The sequence below is a fragment of the Notothenia rossii genome, assembly GCF_949606895.1.
Source record: "Notothenia rossii genome assembly, chromosome: 4".
NCBI classification, from domain to species: Eukaryota; Metazoa; Chordata; class Actinopteri; order Perciformes; family Nototheniidae; genus Notothenia; species Notothenia rossii.
In genome coordinates, this window is record NC_136902.1 from 71,362,402 (window position 1) to 71,387,016 (window position 24,615).

At 42.5% G+C, this 24,615-nt stretch overlaps 1 protein-coding gene and 1 long non-coding RNA gene across 15 annotated transcripts in view; both read left to right on the top strand.

Moving 5' to 3' along the window:
• robo2 (roundabout, axon guidance receptor, homolog 2) overlaps positions 1-24,615 on the top strand; it is a gene marked incomplete at its 5' end in the record, with an annotated part of 312,546 nt that overhangs the window by 24,796 nt on the left and 263,135 nt on the right. The gene's annotated exons all lie outside the window — the stretch shown is intronic.
• On the top strand, positions 14,897-19,427 carry LOC307035407. The gene is made up of 6 exons (XR_013807102.1): positions 14,897-15,026; positions 15,131-17,753; positions 17,858-17,978; positions 18,057-18,129; positions 18,442-18,569; positions 19,218-19,427. It is a non-coding gene; the product is annotated as an uncharacterized lncRNA (long non-coding RNA).

The window sequence follows — 24,615 nt, forward strand, 5'->3', positions numbered from 1 at the left end:
CCCCCACGACTGCGCCTCAAAATCCGATCCATGTATATTACAAACAGGATTGGTGACAAAGCGCAGCCCTGGCGGAGGCCAACCCTCAGCTGAAATGGGTCCGACTTACTGCCGAGGACCCGGACACAGCTCTCGCTTTGGGAGTACAGAGATTGGATGGCCCTGAGTAGAGACCCCCTCACCCCATACTCCCGCAGCACCTCCCACAGTGACTCCCTGGGAACCCGGTCATACGCCTTCTCCAAGTCTACAAAACACATGTAGACTGGATAAGCGTACTCCCAGGCCCCCTCCAGGATCCTTGCGAGAGTAAAAAGCTGATCCGTCGTTCCACGACCAGGACGGAATCCGCATTGTCCCTCCTCAATCTGAGGTTCGACAATCGGCCTGACCCTCCTTTCGAGTACCTTTTTAGAGTAAACTTTCCCTCACACTAAACATAAATAAATATGATAAATAAAAATAAATGAGACTAAAATGAATTAGATAAAATGTGTTGTAGTGCACTGTCACAACCTAGCAAAGCTAAATAATAGTTTTTCGATTTTGTTTTTTTTGTAATTGTGGCAGGCCAAAATCGTAATTGCGATTTAAAATTTGATTAATTGCAAAGCCCTAACACGCACACAGACGCACACACTTTTTGGCACAGTTCTGTGCTTTTATGCTGTTATGTTCAGTCATTGTTCTCATGTTGAACATTATTTAATTTACTTTGTAAGTAATTATGGGACGTATTTCTTCTTTCATAGCAATTTTCCTTCATACTTTCTTGCCGTGAAATAGGTCTTGAATTCTATTCAAAGTGGTCTTAAAAAGGTCTTAAAAAGTTTTAAATTTGAGTTGGCGAAACCTGCAGGAACCCTGTTCTAGTTGTCTTACAAAACAAGGTCTTTGTCCTGATAGGACATCAATTTGAATGAGTAAGTATCTTCTGATGTACCTGCTGAGTACATTCAGAGTCAACAGAAAGAAGGCCACAAATAATTTCCTAAACAAGGCAATGTAAGAAATGGTGTTGTCACGATACCAACATTTTGGTTTCGATACTGATACCAAGTCAAGAATTGCGATTCCGATTGTTTTTCGATACTTTTCTTAAAAAAAGGGAAACAGTCTTACATTTAATTAGTGTGCTTTATTTCACACCATAACCATAACACACACTTTTAAACAATGAGAACAATAAATAAAATAAAGGACAAGAATTCGTATTAAATAAAATTAATACATTTCTTACAGACAGGCCTCGTGGTGTCCGTAGGCTTGCCCTTACTGTCAGAGATATAGCTAAAATACATCACAATTTCGCTTCTGGCGTCTTTTTTGTCAACACGCCGAGGCGCAGCGGCAGTTGCACTCCCACTTGCAGCCATGCTTCTCGTTTTCTCACATGCTCTCTGGCAGCTAGCGTGTGCACGAGAGAGGGGAGGCACTTGAGCGTGTATGAGAGGGGGAGGGACTGCAGGCACGGCTGCAGTGCGGGGAGTGGAAGCAGAGCGCTGAACACACACGGCTCTTATTAAAACGGCGCTTTCTCACCAGTACTTTTCCCTGTCATTCTTAAAGTACCGATACTAAAGAAACGGAGGAATCGAAACGTTTTTAACGGCATTGTATCGCGGTACCTTTCAAGTATCGGTACACCGTGCAACACTAGTAAGAAATACTAGTATCTGACGAAAAGGGCACTTTTTAAGCTGTAATTTTCAGTCATCAGAGGAAACTGTTCACTTAATTTGATCCGGATATGTGTTCTGTTCCACATCTTTAAAAATATTTGAATTTTAACTACAAAACTGCTGTCAAGATCTACTCTAAACAAGCCTGTCTGCTCTGCTCATACATTGGTAGGAAGCAAATGCTATACAGCTCCTTAAGTCAACTTCAGGCATAGCTCACTCTTGCAGCTTATTTCCCCTATGACACCTTTCTCTCATTGCTCCCAAGCCTACTATATAATCTTGTAGCATTGAGAGCAGAATCGGTCTAGGATCTCAGCAGCCTCAACAGCTCAGAATGTTTTTGCAACCTCGTAGGTCGTATCCTAATTGAAACCATGGATGTCCAGCACTCATCCAGAGGACTGGGATATGGCTGATCATTCATAGTGGCCTTTAAGACAATCACTTATATTAGACTAAAGAATAAAACTGTGATAATTTTGTATTTTTACAATTGTCAACAAATTCCATGAACAAAAACACAAGGTGTGAGTCAGTCTCTCAGTACCTTCTGACTTCCCTACTCATTTCTCTGGCTGTCAGCCAGTGACGTGCGGTGAGGTTCATGGCTGGTGAGGCACTGACTCTTTCAGAGTCAGATTTACAAATATTATATTTTGACCTTAATCTAAATATTCGGCTATTTTCAAAAGCTTTTTTAGTCTGATACTTCAATTCATTTTAAACAGACCGTTCAACAAAAGGATAACCAACATCTAAATATTGGATTGTTCTTTCTTAGTAAGATCCCATTTTCATTACAATTGTGGTCTTACCTTGACTTGAAGATGAAGTCCATGCTATCCTTCTGCACAACAATCTCTATTACTTTTTTGTAAAAGTCCTCTTTATCTTCCTGTAATTTGAAAAGTCTAGCTTGTTGTTTGTGTCTACCATCTCTGTGTAGAATAACAGTAGCAACAAGAACCTGTGGGCTCATGTGTGCCCCCTTCAGTGCGGCAGAGGTTATGACTGCCTCCCCTGGTGCTTTTTTCATTGCCGTTGTATGATGAGACCAGCGAGCCTAAATATCATATATACGTGAAATAAGTTATTTAGAGACTATAGATGGCGAGGATAAATGTAATAAAGGGATCTACAAACATTACATTGGTGACCTACAGTGAGATGGTAACAGGCATGCGCTTAGTGCCCGCGCTCCAGCCAGTTTCTCTGGGGTGACGCATTCTGAGGTGAGGCAGAGCTCATCTGTGCCTCACCTCACCCCACAGTAACTGGCTTGAGCACGCTCACAAAATAAGTGCCCGCGTTAAATTAGTGCCTGCGCTCCAGCAAATTACTATGGGCTTACGAGAGGCAGAGCTCGTCCCTGCCTCACTTCTCATCGCTACCCGTAGTTGTAGCGGAGCTCGGCAAATTTGCTAATTTTGACTTTAAAAAGCAATTGGAATCATATATAAAGCACATTTACAACACAGATCAGTGGAGACATTTTATTATTACTATTTAGTTTTTCTTTAGTAGTTTTTTTCCATTACATTGGAGTATGACAGGTGAGGCTCTGCCTCCCCTGCCTCCCCTGACCGCACGTCGCTGCTGTCAGCCCATATCAAAGGTAACCAGAATTGAATATACTACACATACTTTAATATGTCAATAGATTATATATCTTTTGTTGCAGTATGGATAACTGATGTGCCTTTAATGGTTTGTGAGAATAAGGAAACTCCATGGTACGGCTACCCTGGAGTAAAGATTTTTCAAGTCAACCAATAGTCTTCAATTCCTGCGGTTAGTCGACCGATCGTCACATGTATATGATATATTATGATTAATATTTGTTATTATAATTTTCTGAATATAACAACCCACTAAATGCTACACAGGAAACAGAAACACAGACAAATATGCGTTTCGGCAAATATACCTCCGCACATTACGACCTCATCATCAAATGAAAGCTTGAATTGATCATTTTCGGAGGTCAGAATGATTATATATTATAGGTATATATGTTAATATAAGGCTACTTCCTGACTCACTGCTGCTGTTTTCCTCCGATTATGAGAAAGGAACACTTTCCTGCTTGACAAAATTAACTCGATGACCCGGCAAAGCACTGGTTGAAGTCTGAGGGGTTTTCCAGCTGACGCGTAAAGCACACATAGATGGAGTTTATTATTTCATTTATTTGAAAAACTAGTCGACAAATACTTTTTCCGCCGACTTTCGTTTAGATGACTAATTAGGAGAGCCGTAGTTCATGGCAAAGAAAAGCCAGCTAAAGCAGCCCTGACTAACAGCTGAAGCAGAATGACTGAGAAAAGGCATTGTTATAATCAATAATGTTCTTTAGATGCAGTGTTTGCAATGTCTCAAGCATTTGTGTTTGCATTAGGCCTATGGACTTGGCATGCCAACCAGCCTCTGAAATCCTTGCAGCACTTCCATTGCTGACCATTAAAGTCTTCACAAAACTCACACTTGAAATAAACTGGCTTGATACACTTACCCGTCTTTCATTTAATTGATGGTGTAATGCAAGGCAAAAGTTAACAAGTTACGCTGAATTACCTGCTGGGACCAATCTATTTGCCAGATGGTGGATTCACCTGGGTAAACAGATTTGCTGAGTCTGATTGTGTTATCCTGGTGTGAAAGCCCACTGAGGCACAGCTGGCAGAAAAGAAAATGGTGTATTTGATATGTGGCATGGCTGTTAACCTGCAATAAAAAGGAGGGGTTCGTAATGATATTAAAGCTACGCACAAATATGTGGGATTAGGTGTTCAAAGCCGTTATAACATCAATAAAGACTATAATTGGTATATGACTACCAATAATTGCAATAAATGAAGAAGATCTAAGCAGAACATTAGCAGAGAGGCAATTTCAGGTCTCCTCCTGTTTCTACACAAGATGCCTTACACATGGTATTGAGTGTAGTCACCCTTTGAAGCACTTAATCTGCGTTTTTAAAATAGAATCGTATCTGTTCTGTCAGACCAGACGTATGAGACAGAGGACTGAGAAACCCGTCTGTAGCACTCTCCATGCAGACACGCCATAACGAGCCAGGTTGAACTATATAGCCATTATTCAGTTTTAAGGTAGTTTTAAAATGTCAGATTCTTCAGCCAACACGGTTTTGTTGTTTTGCAGTAAGTGGTGTAAGTGATAATAGCCTTGGAGATCTGCTGGGCAATTTGAACTCATATTTGATGGCTGTGTGCATCAAGAGTTTTTTGAGGCCAGGAATATGAAGAAAAAGTTAACACAGAAAATGACAAGAAACAATGTCTGTTGAGTGCTTTCTGTTGTTTTGATCTGGCAAAGTACACAAACATTGTCCGTCATTCATTCAGTGAGAGCAGAGACAGTCTCTGAAGAAGTATGTCTTATCTTAAAAAAGGTTATATAAATATTTGTATACTTTTTTTTGATCATTGGAATGCATTTGTCAGGGCCAAATCCAAGCTGAGAGTACACTGTCCACACTGTGTTTCAGCTCAACACTTTGTATTGCTGGTGTGACGGCCTGTTGAGCGACAAGAGAACAAGATTAGTGTGAACCGTGTGGACTTAAAATTCTGAACACAGTCTTTCAGATCCCTCCCTTGAAAAATCCAACCAATAAGGACAAATAAAACAACATATATGAAGTATCCTAAACATTTTTATATGTTTTTCCTGAGACTGACATTTTGAAATTATCTCATTACTGGATGTATAGAGATACACCATAAATATACAACAAAACTTGTAGAGATATTGTTTTTACAGCAGGTTTAATAAATAGTTTATTGTAGATTTCATAGATTCCTATACGGAGCCAACAAGTCTCTCCGATGTAGGTGGACAACAAAAAAGTAAATGTTGCCTGTCAAGCTTTTTAACAGCATTCTTTGTGACCTTAAAATACCTTAAGATTGCATAAATGATTACAGAGGCATCCATTGTCATTGCTCATTACTTGCCTAATTACTGCCCAACTGTCGTCGTTTCAAATGATGGCTCGCTGACCAAGAGGGCAAGTCCCCCAGCTGGTGTCTGAGAACAACCTATTAATCCTTTGTCCCAGCCATGTGATGATCTTTGTTTTTCATAATGCACATTTTACAGTGTATGATTCAGCCTGTTATTTCACATTAAGTACAATTTAACTGCACAATAAACTACAGCCTCACAAATGTCCATAAACAATAATAAACAGTCTTATCTTGACCAGTTCCTGTGAATATTTATAGTGTCAGTTGCATTTAACCTGGCAGAATGTAAGCTAACTATACACTGTCCACATTGATAAAGGGTTATGCCCTACTGTGTTTAAAATACATAAATAAATACCATATAGCTGTGACTCAGTCTGCAGGGAAACAGAGACACATCAGGGAATTCATAAGGAAAGCCACCAGTCACCTGCAATGTGTGGATATTATAAGAAAGTCAGTCACGTTCACTTAGCAGATTATTAGAAGCTCAAAAACTATTTTAATAAACCAAACGCTCACAAAGAATAACTTAAAGTAAGTTGATTAACCTTGTTGCACAAGAGTCCCAGCTTACTACCACACATTGTCTATGATGCTAGAGCAGGGGTGCCCAACCTTTTTTGAACCGAGAGCTACTTTTAAAGTTGCCAGTCTGCCGAGATCTACCAGTCCAAATAGAGAGGCGTAGCCATTACTGACAGCCTACTACCAGGTAAATACACAGTTCTACTTGTATAAAACTGACCTTTGTACGGTTAATACTTCATAAAATACTGCAGATCCTTTATCTTACCTCTTTCTAATCTACACACATACAAGTATTTAACTGAAGTTACACAACAGTGTTGTTGATACAGAATTGGAGTTTATTCACACGTCACATACTACAGTGGGTAATGTTTTCTAGAAACATTGAACAGTGCTAACACATTTGACACAGGAAAAAAAGAAAACACCTTTTTTTGCCATTATATAAAAATTGTGTTGCTACAAAAGTAAAAATTGGGCTTACTAATAAGAAAACTCATATCTGAAGCTACACAGGAATCTGCTGCCAAAGTGCAATAAAAAAGACAAAATTAATAGAATCAAACATTTTTTTTTTGCATTTTAGTAGAGTATAAAAATAAATGCCTTTTTTTTAAAAATAGGATGCAAGCAACACTAGTTTCTTAACCTGAATTGATAATTGACTATAATCAATTTAAGTTTGTATTCTTATACCATTTTGTACAATAATTATAATGAATAAGTTCAAATAAACTAAAACTTACAGCTGATTAATAACGGTATCTAACTTGATTTTTTATTATATTTAAAAACCTGTTGAAATGCTACTGTTATTTTTACTGTCCCCCAAAAGGCGTTGGCAGCCTCCAGGAATGCTTCTTTCACAACTTCGCCGTCTTTGAAAGACTTAATGTGTTTCGCAAGAGCTTGACTGACACGATAAGATGCTATGGTAGCAGCCTTGCTCTTGTTGTTGGGCCTGGTGAAAATGGACTGCTGTGCATTTAGCTGTCCTTTCAGGTCCCTCACCTTTTGGGAGCGTAGGGCAGAATTAGGATGGAATTCCGTCTCGTAGCGTTTGTGCACTGTTTTGAAATGCCGCTCCTAAAATACCCTTCTTCGATAAAGCCACGCAGCTCATTGCAGATGAGACAGATGGACTTTGAATTGGAATAGATACAAAAATAATCATCCTCCCACTCGGAGTGAAAATTATATATTTTGGGCTTTTTTGCTTCTGCCATAATTGCGGTCTTGTGTGTGTGCGGACTGTCACTCCTGTTGACACGGACAACGTAATAATAGTGCCCACTGCCCACCAGCCACGCCCCGACACATGGGGTCACGCCAGCCAATCACAAAGCTTTGATGCGTTCAAGTGCATTATTCTGGCACAGGAAGATTATGTTATAGGACATTAACGATAAAACAGAATATTGTTGTTCTATTTTTAAACACATCTCGCGATCGACTGGGAATCTCCCCAACCAGTCTCACATGGTGGTGTTCAAGTGGTTGCAATGCCTCCGCAGAATCTCCCCAACCAGTCGATCGCCTGTGCTAGAGGCTACATAGCTGGACAGCTTTACACAAATTAAGTGTTTCACATGTGTTCTCAAACTAGCTGCTCACCCAGTTCTGCAGCCACCCTCTGTGTCACGACTTCTTGGAAGGATTAGGTGAATCACTGTGGTTTATTATGCCACCGAGGAGAATCAAAGGCTACTGCCACCTCTCACGTTGAGGACTAATGTGGCTACCAGATCAAAAGGCGCCTTTCTATTGGTGGAAAGATTCCCTGAACGACAACCTTCCATTTTCGCTGCTCTCTTGCTCCTCAGGTGAGGAGTATTGCAGTCAACATTTGCAACCTAACCAAAATGAACATCTGTAAAGCCATAGGAAGTCATAGTGAACACTATAAAGCCAGTTGCCATCATCATCTTCTGAGGAAAGTATACTTATGTAGTCAATGATTGCTTCATGACAGGAACAGTCTTTGGCACACCAATTGTTCAGGAAAATGCATACCGCGTTGCATAACGAGTTAGCTAAGAGAAATATCAGTGTGCATTAGATTACTTTCTCCAGACAACATACTTCCTTAACAAAAGATTTTAGGCAGTGAATACGTTCTCCCAAGATGAACAATTGAAAACCGTTCCAGTGCGATTGCTGTAGAACTTGATGTAATTTCATACATTGACAACAAAAGTACTTGACAATTTATGCATGTATTGTTCATAATTGTAGTTATTACAAGGCTTTGTGGAATACTTGATTCCGATTGTTCAATTACTTTGTTCCAGGGTCTGCTATTTCGTTATAGCATAGTGCTTTAACACTAAAGCTGCCAACGGGGTCAATTTGACCCAGAGCTGTTTTTTATTGTATGTAACTTTTTTTCAATAACATATTAAAGTCTCCCAGTTGAAAGTGTGTTATGTAGCACCCTAAGTTGTTAAAAATGGTCAATATGAAGTCAGATTGAAGAAATAGCCGCTCCGCAGCAAACAGCTATTTGCTTTTCACCCAACAACGACAACCGCCTCACGAAACGCTATGTTATGTTGTGCCGTTAATAAATGAAACAATTTCACAAAATTGCTTGTCAAAATACCAATACCACAGGACCATTTTTATTTTTAAAGCAATACTTTTACATTGAAAATCAATGCATTCTAATGCTGGGTCACTTTGACCCCGGTGGCGGATTTAGATATAAAAAATCTCTGGAGGTTCTAGTGTTAATGAAAAACAGAGCGTTGCTATAGACACACTTTGCTCACTGAAAACTGGAAGAGAACTATTTGTTTGGGATTCAAACCTGGGTTGCTGTGGGAAGGATTCAGCCTCTGCCTTATCTACTGCTGAGGGATTTAACTGAGGACAATGCAGACAAATCTAAAAACTTTCATCAAGTTTATGGTAAAATGAAGTAGAGCTGCACCCATTGGTTGGCTACCAGTCAGACTCATTTATTTCTTTGTGGTCAAATGTACACGTGCATTTTGTCAAGTTGCGTGAAGCAGTTATTGAGGTGAGAGTAAAACCTGAATCTTGCATCCAGTCAGGATCTAAATACCTTGATAAAGCTCTTTCAACTTCCACTCTAAGGCAATTCCCCCCTGCTTGCTGAGGTCCCTCGAGGCAGTCTTTCTATGCTTGTCAAGTTATCCATCCATCCATCTTCTCCCGCTTATCCGTGGTCGGGTCGCGGGAGTAGCAGTTCCAGCAGAAAGCCCCAAACTTTCCTTTCCCTGGCCACATCAAACAGCTCTGACTGGGGGATCCCAAGGCGCTCCCAGGCCAGCGAAGAGATATAATCCCTCAACCTGGTCCTAGGTCTACCACTTGGTCTCTTCCCAGCTGGACGTGCCTGGAACACCTCCCTAGGGAGGCACCCAAGTGGCATCCTTACTAGGTGCCTGGACCACCTCAACTGGCTCCTTTCAACGCGAAGGAGGAGCGGTTCAACTCTGAGTCCCTCCCGGATGACTGAACTTCTCACCTTATCCCTAAGGGAGATGCCAGCCACCCTGTGGACAAAACCCATCTCGGCCGCTTGTACCCGCGATCTCGTTATTTCGGTCATGACCCATCTGTCATGACCATAGGTGAGGGTAGGAACGAAAATGGCCCGGTAGACAGAGAGCTTTGCCTTCTGGCTCAGCTCCCTTTTCGTCACAACGGTGCTGTAAAGCGACTGCAGTACCGCTCCCACTGCTCCGATTCTCCGGCCCATCTCACGCTCCATTGTTCCCTCACTCGAGAACAAGACCCAGAGATACTTGAACTCCTTCACTTGGGGTAAGGACTTATTACCTACTTGGAGTCGACAGTCCATCGGTTTCCTGCTGAGAACCATGGCCTCAGATTTGGAGGTGCTAATCCTCATCCCAGCCGCTTCACACTCGATTGCAAACCGATCCAGTGAGAGCTGAAGGTCGCATACCGATGAAGCCATTAGAACCACATCATCTGCAAAAAGCAGTGGTGCAATCCTTAGTCCACCGAACTGCAGACCCCCTCCCCCACGACTGCGCCTCAAAATCCTATCCATATTACAAACAGGATTGGTGACAAAGCGCAGCCTTGGCGGAGGCCAACCCTCACCGGAAATGGGTCCGACTTACTGCCGAGGACCTGGACACAGCTCTCGCTTTGGGAGTACAGAGATTGGATGGCCCTGAGTAGAGACCCCCTCACCCCATACTCCTGCAGCACCTCCCAAAGTAACTCCCTGGGAACCCGGTCATATGCCTTCTCCAAGTCTACAAAACACATGTAGACCGGATAAGCGTACTCCCAGGCACCCTCCAGGATCCTTGCGAGAGTAAAAAGCTTATCCATCGTTCCACGACCAGGACGGGATCCGCATTGTTCCTCCTCAATCTTAGGTTCAACAATCGGCCTGGCCCTCCTTTCGAGTACCTTAGAGTAAACTCTACCGGGGAGGCTGAGTAGTGTGATGCCTCTGTAATTGGCACAGAGGGTGTGTGCTTGTCAAGTTAGCCAAGTAGTATTTGTGGTTTCCTTCTCGGATTGTAGAATATTACCAGTAAAGTAAAAATGTTATACATTGTCGCATTTGTCGGCACCAATGAATTACACCTCATTTTACAATCCGAAAGATGTAGTCACACACTCTTAAATATAAATATATCAGCGGAATCAATAATATTTTTATAACCATCTTCCAAATGTCTCAATGCCTTTTATAAACTTCGGATCCTGTTAAGTGGAATTGCATTCAGATTTTAAGCAGCGCTGTGTCAAAAAGGATTTGCTGCGGAGGCATAGCAACCACTTGAACACCACCATGTGAGATGATAATCACTCATGTCCTTGTGTCCTCTGCTGTTGTTACATGCTGCTCATTAAAGCTGCTTAGTGTGGGGCCGGGCCACAGCTGTACATGTGCGGCCGTATGCAGGGATCCGCCTGTCCTTTCTCATGTTTGACACATAAGCTCTGCTGGTGCCAGATGAGCTCTCACTGACAGCTGGATGTAGGCCGGTCAATCCTCACGGGTTCACCTGTCAGCCTGTGTTTCTCTTTGCCTTCTAAAGTAATGCTGACACTTCCTCTGTCCCTATCCCTACTCCTCTGCTGTCACTCTTTCTCCACTCCTTCACCTTCTCAATGACTCAGTCACTTCTATCACCAGTTTGGGGTTAATCATGTAGCTGCTTGGCTTGCACTTGTCTCTAACATACTAGACACTTCTAGTCTCCTCTGTATCCTTGGCTCGCGTCATTCCTGCATGCTTTCCTCGTACTGTATGACTGCTGTTACTGCTGTTTAAAAGATTTATATTCATTCATAGTTTACAGAAGATGCGATGTGGGCGAGAACATTTTTTTATACAATTGGACGTCACCAAGGGCTTGGCCATTTATGTAATTTCTTAAAATCCTTGGCTCATAGATCAAATAGTTGTGAACACTTCTTCAGTGTGCTTCAAGCGCCAGCCTGTTTGATATTCTTCCATCTTGGACAACAGCATACATATTCGATCAGATTTGTAATTAGCCATGCCTGCTGACAATCCGTCTTTTGAAATCACATCCGACCATCTAAAAATAATTATTTGGTCAGCGGTTTTACCCCCCAGCGTTGTATTGTGTTTGATGTTAAGGTTCTCATTTCTTGGTAACACTTTATACATACATAAATTAACCATCAACTAGTTGTTAATTAACATGCATATTAGCACTATATTGGCTCTTTATTAGTCATTATAAAACAGTTATTAATGCCTTACCATGTCCTCACCTCCTCTAGGGGGGTCCGGGAGCATGCTCCCCCGGGAAGATTTTTTTTTTAAATATTGAAGTTAAATTCATCAACCTAGTGCATTTTGAGAGCAAAATTAATTTATGGATGCATCTCACCCATATGAAACAGAACTGTAAACAGATTTTCGTTTTCTTTATGGATATTTTACAAATCCCTCACCTTTTAAACAGTTTTATTGTTTTACTGTCATATAGTATTTCATAACTGTTTTTCATTTATTCTCATAAATGGTGACCAAAACGTTTGAGACCCACTGAGATAACTAGAGTAAAGTTATCTATCTAAACACTCAGAGTCCCTTCCCTCATTGAGCTGTAGTTATCTTTCTCAGTCTGACAGGACAGAGCTCTCTCTATCCTTGTTTTAGAAACAGCTTTTAATATCCATTTGCGCAGCTAGCTAAACAGATGCTAACAATGAAAATAGTGAGTTTGGTAGAAATATACTGTATAATAAAGTTATTTAAGATGATTTTACATTATAAATATTCCACAAAACTATTCAAAAGCATATTCTTCCAAACTCCTTGCTGTAGTCTCCATGCAGGAGACTATTGATGTGTGTAGTGAGTTTGGTAGTAATAAGCTGTATAATAGCGATTGAATATTATTGTATTCTCTTTTTTTGGAGTTGCACTTTGCAGACGGTTCCTGAGCACTCGTTTATTCTCATTTCAGTAAAGTTAGAATGATATTGGCAGATTCGGATTTCACGGATCAATAACTCATGAACAAAACGTTATTCAGACACAAATTAAGTCTCCTATGTACCGTGGTAAGGTTGACAACGAACTACAATCACATGTTGATAAAAAAAAGCCAATATGCGCCGTCCTCCGATCTGGACACATTACATTGGTCTCTTTCCGCAAGGAGAAAAAACAAGTGCTCAGGGACCGTCTGCAAAGTGCAACTCCGAAAAAAGAGAATTTAATAATATTCAATCACTTCACTATTATACAGTACAGTTGCAAGAAAAAGTATGTGAACCCTTTGGAATTACCTGGATTTCTGCATAAGTTGGTCATAAAATGTGTTCTGATCTGCAAGTTTGAAGTTTGCAAAAGAGCACCTGGATGTTCCACAGCACTACTGGCAAAATATTCTGTGGACAGATGAAACCAAAGTTGAGTTGTTGGGAAGGAACACACAACGCTATGTGTGGAGAAAAAAAGGCACAGCACACCAACATCAAAACCTCATCCCAACTGTGAAGTATGGTGGAGGGAACATCATGGTTTGGGGCTGCTTTGCTGCCTCAGGGCCTAGACAGATTGCCATCATCGACGGAAAAATGAATTCTCAAGTTTATCAAGACATTTTGCTGGAGAACTTAAGGCCATCTGTCCACCAATTGAAGCTCAACAGAAGATGGGTGATGCAACAGGACAACGACCCAAAGCACAGAAGTAAGTCAACAACAGAATGGCTTCAACAGAAGAAAATACGCCTTCTGGAGTGGCCCGGTCAGAGTCCTGACCTCAACCCAATTGAGATGCTGTGGCATGACCTCAAGAAAGCGATTCACACCAGACATCCCAAGAATATTGCTGAACTGAAACAGTTTTGTAAAGAGAAATGGTCCAAAATTCCTCCTGACCATTGTGCAGGTCTGATATGCAACTATAGGAAACGTTTGGTTGAGGTTATTGCTGCCAAAGGAGGGTCAACCAGTTATTAAACCCAAGGGTTCAAATACTTTTTCCACCCTGCACTGTGAATGTTTACATGGTGTGTTCAATAAAAACATAAAAACATATAATTGTTTGTGTGGTTTTAGCTTAAGCAGACTGTGTTTGTCTATTGTTGTGACTTAGATGAAGATCAGAACACATTTTATGACCAATTTATGCAGAAATCCAGGTAGTTCCAAAAGGTTCACATACTTTTTCTTGCAACTGTATATTTCTACCAAACTCACTACACACATCAATAGTCTACTGTTGGTCATACTACAGCAGAGAGTTTGGAAGAATATGGTTTGGAATCATTTTGGGGAATATTTATAGTGTAAAATCTTCAATAAACATGGTATAATCTTCAATATCTTCACTATTATACAGTGGAGTGCTACCAAACTCAGTCACTACACACATCAATAGTCTCCTGGTGGTCGGACTACAGCAGAGAGTTTGGAAGAATGTGCTTTTGAATAATTTTGGGGAATATTTATAATGTAAAATCTTCAATAAACATGGCATCATCTTCAATAATTTTACGATGGAGCCATTGGATTCGTGAATATAAGAAATGTGCACTATAAGTTTGTGGTGAGTATACAGCTACTCGTGTAGTAATACTGTAGCTGCTTTTACAGCATGTATGTTTTGCTCGGGGTTTGCACATTTCAAGTTAATCAACTATTACTTTGAAGATGTACGATTACATTTATTCAAATGCAAACAAATAAATATACATTGCTATTAATAAATATTTTAATACATTACTCATATACTGTGACAGAGTTAAGACTAAAATGTGTATCTCATGCAGCCCCATTTTGTAAATGCATCTTTGCCTCAGTATTGATTTAAAAATGCTTCTTTTAGTTTTAATGTCTTCATGTTCTTCATCTATATCATAGAGAAACAATATAAAATGTAGTCCAAAATAAGTACTCATTCAAACATTTCTCATTGGTGGTCGCTACTGCTCCACTAAAGATTTGAGTCTTCTGTCCCCAAATTGTGCAACTTTCTTTCATCTGATCTGACATCTTTAATTATTTCAATACTTTTAAGTCTTAATTATACCCATTTAGAATGGGTAGTTATTAATTTAGTATTACTTTTAATAGCTTTTTTAACAGTTGAAGTGATTTTAATAATATGAATCTATTAGTTAACTGTGGTTTTCATTTTTGAAGAAAAGCTGATACATTATTGTTGCTGCTAACATATTGAAAAAGGTTTGGTTTAATTATACGGTATGTTACTTTTTAAAACAGTACCTCCATGCCCTTTCAAACCACATTTATGTGGTTGATCCTCTGCAAGGGTCAAATGAAGCTGAGGACTCCAGAAAGGCTGGTTACAAATGTGGGTAATATAAAATATATTACAGGAAATACATTGGTTAAACGCACATTTGGTAAAGGCAAAAAGTAAGCGCTAATTACCTTTTTTTTCCTATTGTTCTATAGCAGGGGTGGCCAACCAGTCAGAGGTGAAGAGCCAACATTTTGAGTATGTTACTGCAAAGAGCCACATCAAACATACAGTCACAGATGCACGTGCACCCCCCCCATCCCTCATTCTCTCTTTTGTTCTCAGCCTTTCTCTCACATGTGTGTCAGTCAGAACAGATCGATGCTTGGATTTCACGTGTTTCAGGGTAGAAAACACAGACTCACAGACGTATGTTGACCCAAACATTGAAAGTAGCTTGAGCGCAGCCCGTTTGACATTTGGGTATTTTTCGATCGGCACAGTTTTCCAGAACTCAAGGGTCCCTTCCCTCAGAACAGGTTTCAGTCGGTCATCTTCTGAAAGTTCGATCATCTCCAACTCGGCCACCGCCTCATCCTTGACTAGCGGGGCTTTCAAACAGTCTGTCTCAGCATTAAAAGGATCGACGAGGAACGTAATCTGTGGCCTTTTCACATGTAGATCATGGAACCGGGTCGCAAAGTTTTCCTGCAGGGTTTCAACCAATGTTGCATAACGGGCCGTTTGCTTTTTCCGGGTGGCACCGGTGGCTTGTGCGCTTGCTTTTAGCAGAGAGGGGAAATGCGCTAATTCTCCCTTTTTGAAGATGTGTCTTAAACAGTTTCAGTTTGTTAACAGACGCAAATACACTTTGCACTAAGTCAGGCAGCATTTTTAACTTTCCCTGTAGATCCAGGTTCAGTCTGTCCAGATGACACAGCATGTCGACCAAAAAGGCCAGATCCATAATCCACTTGGTCTGAGAGCTCCGGATAATCCTTGTCCTTCTGTTCCATGAACAGTTTCACAGCATCCAACAGCTCAAAGAAGCGAGACAGCACTTTGCCTTTAGAAAGCCACCTCACAGTGCAGTGCAGTGGCAGGTCTCCTGGAAGCCCTTGGTAGAGTTCAGCGAGGAGATTCTTAAATTGCCTGTGGTTAAGAGCATGCGTGCGGATGTAGTTCACAATTTCCATCACAGGCTTCATGACGTTGTCTAAATTCAGTGATTTGGACACAAGTTGCTCCCGGTGAATGATGCAGTGGAAATTCCAAAACTCTGGAAATGTGTTGTCAGCTTTGCACAGCCCCACAAGCCCGTTCATAGATCCGACCATTGATGGTGCTCCATCCGTGGCTATTGCAGTTAGTTTCTGCTTGGGCACATTTGCTTTCACAAACACATTTATCATTGTTTCTTTTACATCGATGCCACGGGTTCTGTCTTTTAATGGCACAATATCAAGGAGTTCTTCTTTTATAACACAATCCTTTGAGACTGATCATGCAAATATTGCCAACTGAGGCTTGTCTTGTATGTCACAAGACTCATCCAATGCCACACTGAAAAACTCACATGTTTGAAGATCAGAGTGTAACTGCGCTTCAATGGTGGTGTTAATGTCAGATATTCTGCGTTCAAGAGTGTGGCGGGACAGTTGGACGTCTGATACCGCTTGTTTCAGTTTCTTGTTTTCTGGAGACAAGATTTCAACCACGTCACTGAGGCATTTTTGAACAAACTCCCCTTCATTGTACGGCTTTTTAGCTTGTGCTATGTTCCAAGCAACTTGATAAGATGCAAGCGTTACGGTCTCCGAGTGCTTCGTTATTTTTTTGAAAAACTGTGTCTGCTTTTCTGCCTGACTTTTCAAGGTGTTTATCTTCTGCTTGCGAAGTTCCGTACCTTTTGGGAAGTCATGTTTGATGTTAGCATGGAGTGAGGTGAAATGGCGGTGAAGATTTGAAGCCTTGAAATGGGTTAATGCTGTCTGGCATATAAGGCAAAATGGCTTGCAATTGCGTTCGATAAAAAAATATGAATTCTCCCACTCTACTAAAAACGTCATATGTTCGTCTTCATATTTTCGTTTAGCTGTGCATTTCTTCCCTGCCATGTTAGGATCAAACTCAATTCATGGTCAGATAGTGTTTAATACTCAATTCTGATTGGTCAATTCAGAACACGTGACACGTTGTTAATCCAGAACAGACAGACTGTCAAGCAGTTCCTGCCGTTGCTACGTTCAAACAGTAACAACGGACTATTTCTCTTAGCGGATGCATGTCATTTTAAATAAATAATAGCTTACTATTTTTTAAATCAATAAAAACATTTCAATTAATATTGGGAGTCATATCGTTACTTTGTTGAGAATGTGGCCATGTAATAAGCGGGATAATGGGAAAATAACACCCTTTGCGTCGGGCTCCTGATAAAAATTAGACGGCGCTGTCATTCTCTCATACTGACACCTGACACCACACATACACACGTAGGGAGAGCCGGGACGAAAGTAACGGAGCGATTTTATCCGAGCCCAAGCAACTTTCACCGGCCAAATTACGTCAGAATTATCAGCATTCAATACTTAACAGACCTACTAAATATCAGGTTTAACTGTCAGGAGTCCGTGTCTCTCCCCCACACTCACACATATAAAATTCGATATGAATTGAAGAGCCGCGGGTTGGCCACCCCTGTTCTATAGAGAGTGTTTCAAGATGCGCCGGAACAGACTGGGGAAAGAGGACTGTGTTAACATCAAATGGCAGCCTGGAAAGATAACCCACACCTTCCAGAAAGATGCCACCAGTTGTGGAGCCTTTGTCATGCAGGTGATTCAATGCAAGATGTTGTGTTCATTAATAATAAAGCATTTTATTTTAAACGGAAATTCAAAAACACGTCATAAAGTCATGTTATTTTACCATCTGTCCAGATGGCCAAGATGACAGTGAAGGAATTTCCGAAAATTCCACAGACGTTTCACATCAAGTCATCAAAACAATGTCTTCAACATCTACGAAGAGACATGGCAGAAGAAATTCTCAAAGGATCAGGTATTAGCCAAGAATATGAAATGAATATATGGATGGCTTCCTGTAAATTGAACAATAATACACCTGTTATTTTTTCAGTTTCAAAAGGATGACTTCTGTTCCTTCTGTGGAATTGAGGACCTGCCGTTCAACTGCTGTTGATGCTGTTTGGGTGAGACTAAATGATGAATTGTTTTTTAACTCCAGAAGATAATCTGAGTAGTAGATAACATATAGATCATCTGGAGTTAGATTTCAGGAATAACATAAAAGTAATGATATTTTGTATATTTTTATGCATTACAGGTTTCCTTTTGTTTCTTATAATTTAACGTTTTAGTACAGTGCAGATAAACCTGAATAATTTATATATATATATAAAAAAAAGTATAATCTCTATAAAATATAAATGAATATGCCTGCTTTACAAGTGTCCTACACTTTACATTTTATCAATATCTTTGTTGTATTTATCCCAATGTAGATTCAGTGTGAAACTTGTGGAAGATGGTTTCACACGCAGTGCCTCGGAATGACTGCTGCACGAATACCCCAAAAAAATACCCCGTGGTATTGTGTTTTGTGTGTCCTCCCAAACTAAAGAGGCTATAGGTGAGTTTGTAACTTTTACCAGGTACCAGGTTAGAGGTACCAGGATTTGGGGGAGGTAAGGCTTGTAGTTTGAACTACTTCCACAGTAGAAGTACTGCGCTTACAAACGGCATGTGGGGGGAAATCCAGCCCAGCCAGTGATTTGAAATCGGCAAAATGAAAGCTGAATTTTGTAAAAAAACAAACAAAAATCCAGAAAAACGCTTTGCTAAAAATGTTGGGCAACTGAAGTAATGATTAATAATCACCTGTCCATAGTTTTAAATTATATTAATTAAGATGTTAAATATATTTTCAATTACAGATTAAAGTAGTCACAGATGTTCATGATGTTTTCCATGTCTGACATTATATTGTAGATTTGTTCATTAATATTGTACAGTAAGATAGGTGAAAAGCCTGAAATGTTTTATTTTTCAATGTTAACTTTATTTTGTCACAGTCTGCTCCATCATTCACCAGTAGTTTTCCATTCACCTGTCTCACCTGTTAACCACACCCATGTTTTTGCTCACTCTCTTTCTCTTCTGCACCCATTAGCTTTACTGCCAGTATTTAAACCCTCACCAGACACACACCCGTTGCCAGATCGTACTTTGCCAGATCGTACTTTGCCTTCATGCTAGTCTTTCACGCGTTTGTTACTAGATTTCCAGTTCCGAACCTGCCTGTCCCCGACTTGCCTGCTCGGCCTGATCCCTGATCCTGCCTGTACCTACGTTGACCGCCTCGCCTGCTCCCTGACCCTCTGCCCGGCACTGACTCACCTTCTGCCCGCTGTCCTCTGGTTCGTTTGCCTGCACATCATCCGGCTGATACTGTTCTTGTTATCCCTCTGCTCTGGTATTATTACCAATAAAGCTCATTACCAATACTCCTTGGTTTCTCGAGTGCTGCATTTGGGTCCTTCATAAGATTGTGACCATTTTACTGTTTCAAAGCTAATGAAAAAGTTGTTTCATGTCTTAATTTATATATAACATACTGTATATACAATGTGCAACATTGTATACAGTATGTTATAATACACTATAAATATTCACCAAAATTATTCCAAACCATATTCTTCCAAACTCTCTGCTGTAGTCTGACCACCAGGAGACTATTGATGTGTGTAGTGAGTTTGGTAGAAATATACTGTATAATAGTGACGTTATTGAAGATTATATCATATTTATTGAAGATTTTACACTATAAATATTCCCCATAATTCTTCCAAACCATATTCTTCCAAACTCTCTGCTGTAGTATGACCAACAGGAGACTATTGATGTGTGTAGTGAGTTTGGTAGCACTCCTCTTTATAATAGTGACGTTAATGAAGATTATACCATGTTTATTGAAGATTTTACACTATAAATATTCCCCAAAATTATTCCAAACCATATTCTTCCAAACTATCTGCTGTAGTCCGACCACCAGGAAACTATTAATGTGTGTAGTGAGTTTGGTAGCACTCCACCTTATAATAGTGACGTTATTGAAGATTATACCATATTTATTGAAGATGTTACACTATAAATATTCACCAAAATTATTCCAAACCATATTCTTCCAAACTCTCTGCTGTAGTCCGACCAACAGGAGACTATTGATGTGTGTAGTGAGTTTGGTAGAAATGTACTGTATAATAGTAACGTTATTGAATATTATTGTATTCTCTTTTTTCGGAGTTGCACTTTGCAGACGGTCCCTGAGCACTAATTTCTTCTCTGGCTGCAGATAGAGACCAATGTAATGTGTCCAGTTTGGAGGACAGCACGTATTGGCTTTTTTTGATCAAAATGTGATTGTAGTTCGTTGTCAACCTTACCACGGTACTTAGGAGACGTACTTTGTGTCTGAACAACGTTTTGTTCATGAGTTATTGATCCGTGAAATCTGAATCTGCAAATATCGTTCCAACTTTACTGAACTAAGCCAGAAGACCCTCTCATTTCGTAGACCGCTCGGTTTGCTGTTCACGCCAATTGCCTTCCCGGGTTCAGACGGCGCTAGCCAACATGTCCATTACAGAGCCCCGTGCATTGGCTGAAGAGGCAGACCGTTTTTTCTTGGCTACCCAGCAGCCCGGTGCAGAGGCGCTAGCTGTGACGCTCGGCGCCCCCTCTACAGTTAAGAAGGCTTGGGGGAGGCTGGACGCGACAGTAACAAGCCGGCGTGGGGACACAGGAGAGTGTTTTTACCACGCGCGGTTCGGGGCCAGCACAAAGAAGTGTGTCGCTCCCTGCTGCTACAAGCCTCCGTAAAACGGAGGAGCCAGCACTCGGTAGTGGCCCTGAGCGTTGGCGTCAAGAGCAGGCTTCTCTTCGTCAGCGACAGAGTCTCAGGAAGCTTGTTTCTGTGTGACACGGGTGCTCAACGGAGTGTAATTCCTGCTTCGAGGGAAGACGTCACTCGAGTGGGACATGGACCGCGATTGACGACGGCTAATGGCGGCCCCATTCGCACATACGGCGTGAAGCCTATGTGTTTGTGTATTGGAGGACAGCGGTTCAACTGGGATTTTGTGACGGCAGACATTTATTTTCCCCTCCTCGGGACATACTTTTTATGTGCTCACGGACTCCTGGTGAACGTTAAAAATAAACGCTTGGTTGATGCCTTGACGTTTTCCTCCCTCGTGTGTACACTTGGCAAGGCAGCGTACGACGGGCTGTCGGGCTCGCTGTCGGGAGCGGACGTTTTTCTCAGGCTGTTGGCTGAATTTCCAGACCTGACGCAACCCACCTTCTCCGTACTCACCACCAAGCATGGGGTGGAGCACCACGTCACCACCGAGGGCCCCCCTGTCTACGCCAGGGCCCGGCGGTTGAACCCTTCTAAGCTTGCAGTAGCGAGGGCGGAGTTTTCAACCATGGAACGCCTGGGTATCGTCCGCCGTTCTGACAGTCCTTGGGCCTCTCCTCTACATGTCGTTCCCAAGCCGAACGGTGGTTTGCTCCCGTGCGGGGATTACCGCCGCCTCAACGACGCCACGACACCTGACCGCTATCCGGTGCCGCACAGACTTTTCGGCACATCTGGCCGGTACGTTGGTGTTTTCGAAAGTGGACCTGGTGCGTGGTTACCACCAGGTGCCCATGCATCCCCTGGACGTCCTTAAGACAGCAGTGATAACACCGTTTGTACTTTTCGAGTTCCTGCGGATGCCTTTTGGGCTCAAGAACGCTGCCCAAACGGCAGGTCCTGATGGATTCAGGAACCTGCCGTTCGGGTTCGTTTACCTGGACGACTTACTCGTCGCCAGCGCTTCGGTAGAAGAGCACCTGTCACACCTCCGAACCCTTTTCACGAGGCTCAGTCAACACAGGTTGATAATCAATCCTGCAAAGTGCCAGTTCGGAGTTTTTGACATTGATTTCCTCGGACACCGTCACCAAGGGCGGTGCAGCACCCCTGCCGGCAAAGGTTGAGGCTGTTGCAGCGTTTCCTCGCCCACTCACAGCCCGGTCGCTCCGTGATTTCCTGGGGATGGTGACTTTCTACCACCGTTTCATCGCCCGGGCCGCCCACATTATGCGGCCGCTGAATGAGGCTTTGAAGGGTACAACCCCCGTCCACGCGATCGACTGGACGGCGGAAGCTGAGTCTGCTTTTACGGAGGTCAAGACTGCGTTGGCTCAGGCGGCTCTGTTGGCGCACCCATCATCCACGGCTCCCATCTCCATTACCACAGACGCATCGGACTACGCCGTTGGTGCGGTGCACGAGCAGTGGGTGGTGGGCGCTTGGCAGCCGCTCGCCTTTTTCAGCCGTCAGCTGAGGCCCAGGGAACGCAGGTACAGCGCTTTTGACCGAGAGCTCCTTGGACTCTGGCTGGCCATGCGGCACTTCCGTTTTTGTTTTTACATACGTTTGTCGACCACAAACTGCTCACGTTCGCCATGTCAAAAGTGGCTGAGCCTTGGTCTGCACGGCAGCTGTCTTACATCTCAGAGTTCACCACAAACATTAAACACGTGGCTGGAAAAAACAAACCTGGTCGCAGATTGCCTCTCCAGGGTCGTCATCGGGGCCGTCCAGTTGGGCCTGGATTATACCTGCATGGCGACGGACCAGGTCACGGACCCCGGCGTACAGGCCCTGAAGGAAGACAGCTTGGGGCTGCGCTTGGAGGAAGTGGTTTTTGGTGACGCAGGCGTTACTCTCCTGTGCGACGTCTCCACAGGTCTGCCGCGGCCGGTCGTTCCCGCCAGTTGAAGGCGCTCCGTTTTCGAGACAGTGCACGACCTGTCTGACTCCGGTGCGCTTGGTGGCCGCGAAGTTGGTCTGGCGGGACTGAAAAAGGACGTGAGGACTTGGGTTGGTGAGTGCGTGGCTTGTCAGCGCGCTAATGTGCATCGCCACACGAAAGCTCCTTTGGAACGTTTCATGGTGCCGGAGAGGAGGTTTGACCACGTCAACCTCCTCTCAGGGTTTTTCCTAACTCCTCACCATGGTTGACAGGACGACCCGTTGGCCCGAGGCAGTTCCTCTCGTGTCGACGTCGGCGGCTGACATAGCCCGGGCTTTCATTGCGACGTGGGTGTGTCGGTTTGGCACCCCGTCAGATATTTCCTCTGACCGGGGTTCACAGTTCACGTCTTAGCTCTGGAACGCTGTGGCGTGTGGTCTGGGGGTTAAGCTTCACAGGACAACCGCTAATCACCCTCAGGCTAACGGCCTCTGTGAACGTTTCCATCACTCCATGAAGGCAGCGCTCAGAGCTGGCCTGAAGGACGGAAATTGGGTCGATAAGCTGCCTTGGGTGATGCTGGGTCTGCGGACTGAGCCCAAGGTAGATCTGCAGTGTTCCACGGCTGAGATGGTCTACGGTCAGCCGATGAGAGTTCCAGGGGATTTCCTCCCTAACGCATCGGTTCCCTAGTCGGCGTCAGCACAGCGGGTTTGCCTGCAGGACACCACCAAGGTTTTTGCTCCGATTCCCACTGCTCAACATGGTACTCAAGTGTCTCGGGTCCCCGCGGATCTCCGCTCGGCCGAGCACGTTTTCATACGGCATGATGCGCACAGGGGTCCCCTGCGGCCTCCTTACGACGGACAAGCAATAGTGAGGCACCCCAACCCTGAGCTGTTGATGGACATGGCTAACTAACTTAGCTAGTCTTCAGTGGCTTGCCGAACTCAAGGTGACTTTAAACGCTGAACTCAGTGCATCAACGAAGACCATAGATATAGCCTAAAACAATACACTGAAGCGTACCCCCACTCAGGATTACCACCAAAAATAAGAAAGGCGAAACAAAAAAGTGGCAAGATCTTCAAACCTGCCCGGTGACTAACTAGTCAGGGTGCTCCACACTGAAATTGCAAGCCGGTGAAACAATTAAATTAAACAAACAGCAACAACCACACATTAACTCCAACTAAATCTCTCCACAAAGCAAACGGCCACTAGATACAGACAAATGCTAATAAATTGACCTCACCTCATGGACATTCGATCCCGGACGACCCCCCATTTGTTACGCCCCACCTTTAAAATGGCCCTATGGGGCTAACAAAATTCCACCACTGACACAAATAGAACATGAAAGACACCTTTTTTAAATCATCAAATCTATAGGATTTATTATAACCAACACATCAAATGTTTAACTCTCCATCCTAGGATGAGAGGCAGAAACACAGCAGTCCCCACACCAGAGGCCTCTCCCTTCTGCTGCTGCATTGGAGCTTTTAAGCACTTCATTCTCCAGGTGCACCTCGTCTGAACCTTGTTACAGCAATGCTGCACACCTGGATAGAGGAACCAAAGGGAAAAAGAAACGGGGAATACATACAGCTGTAACAGTCATGCAGAATAAGGCATTAATAAGTGTTTTATAATGACTAATAAAGAGATAATATACTGCTAATATGCATGTTAATTAACAACTAGTTAATGGTTAATTTGTATACCTTTTTAATATAAAGTGTGACCGATTTCTTTATTATCTTTAACATTCTGCCACAGGTGTTAAGTATGACTACTTAGATGATCTTTTTCAAAATGTAATTTGGTAATGTTTCATAACGATCATATCTGCTATATCGTAGTGTT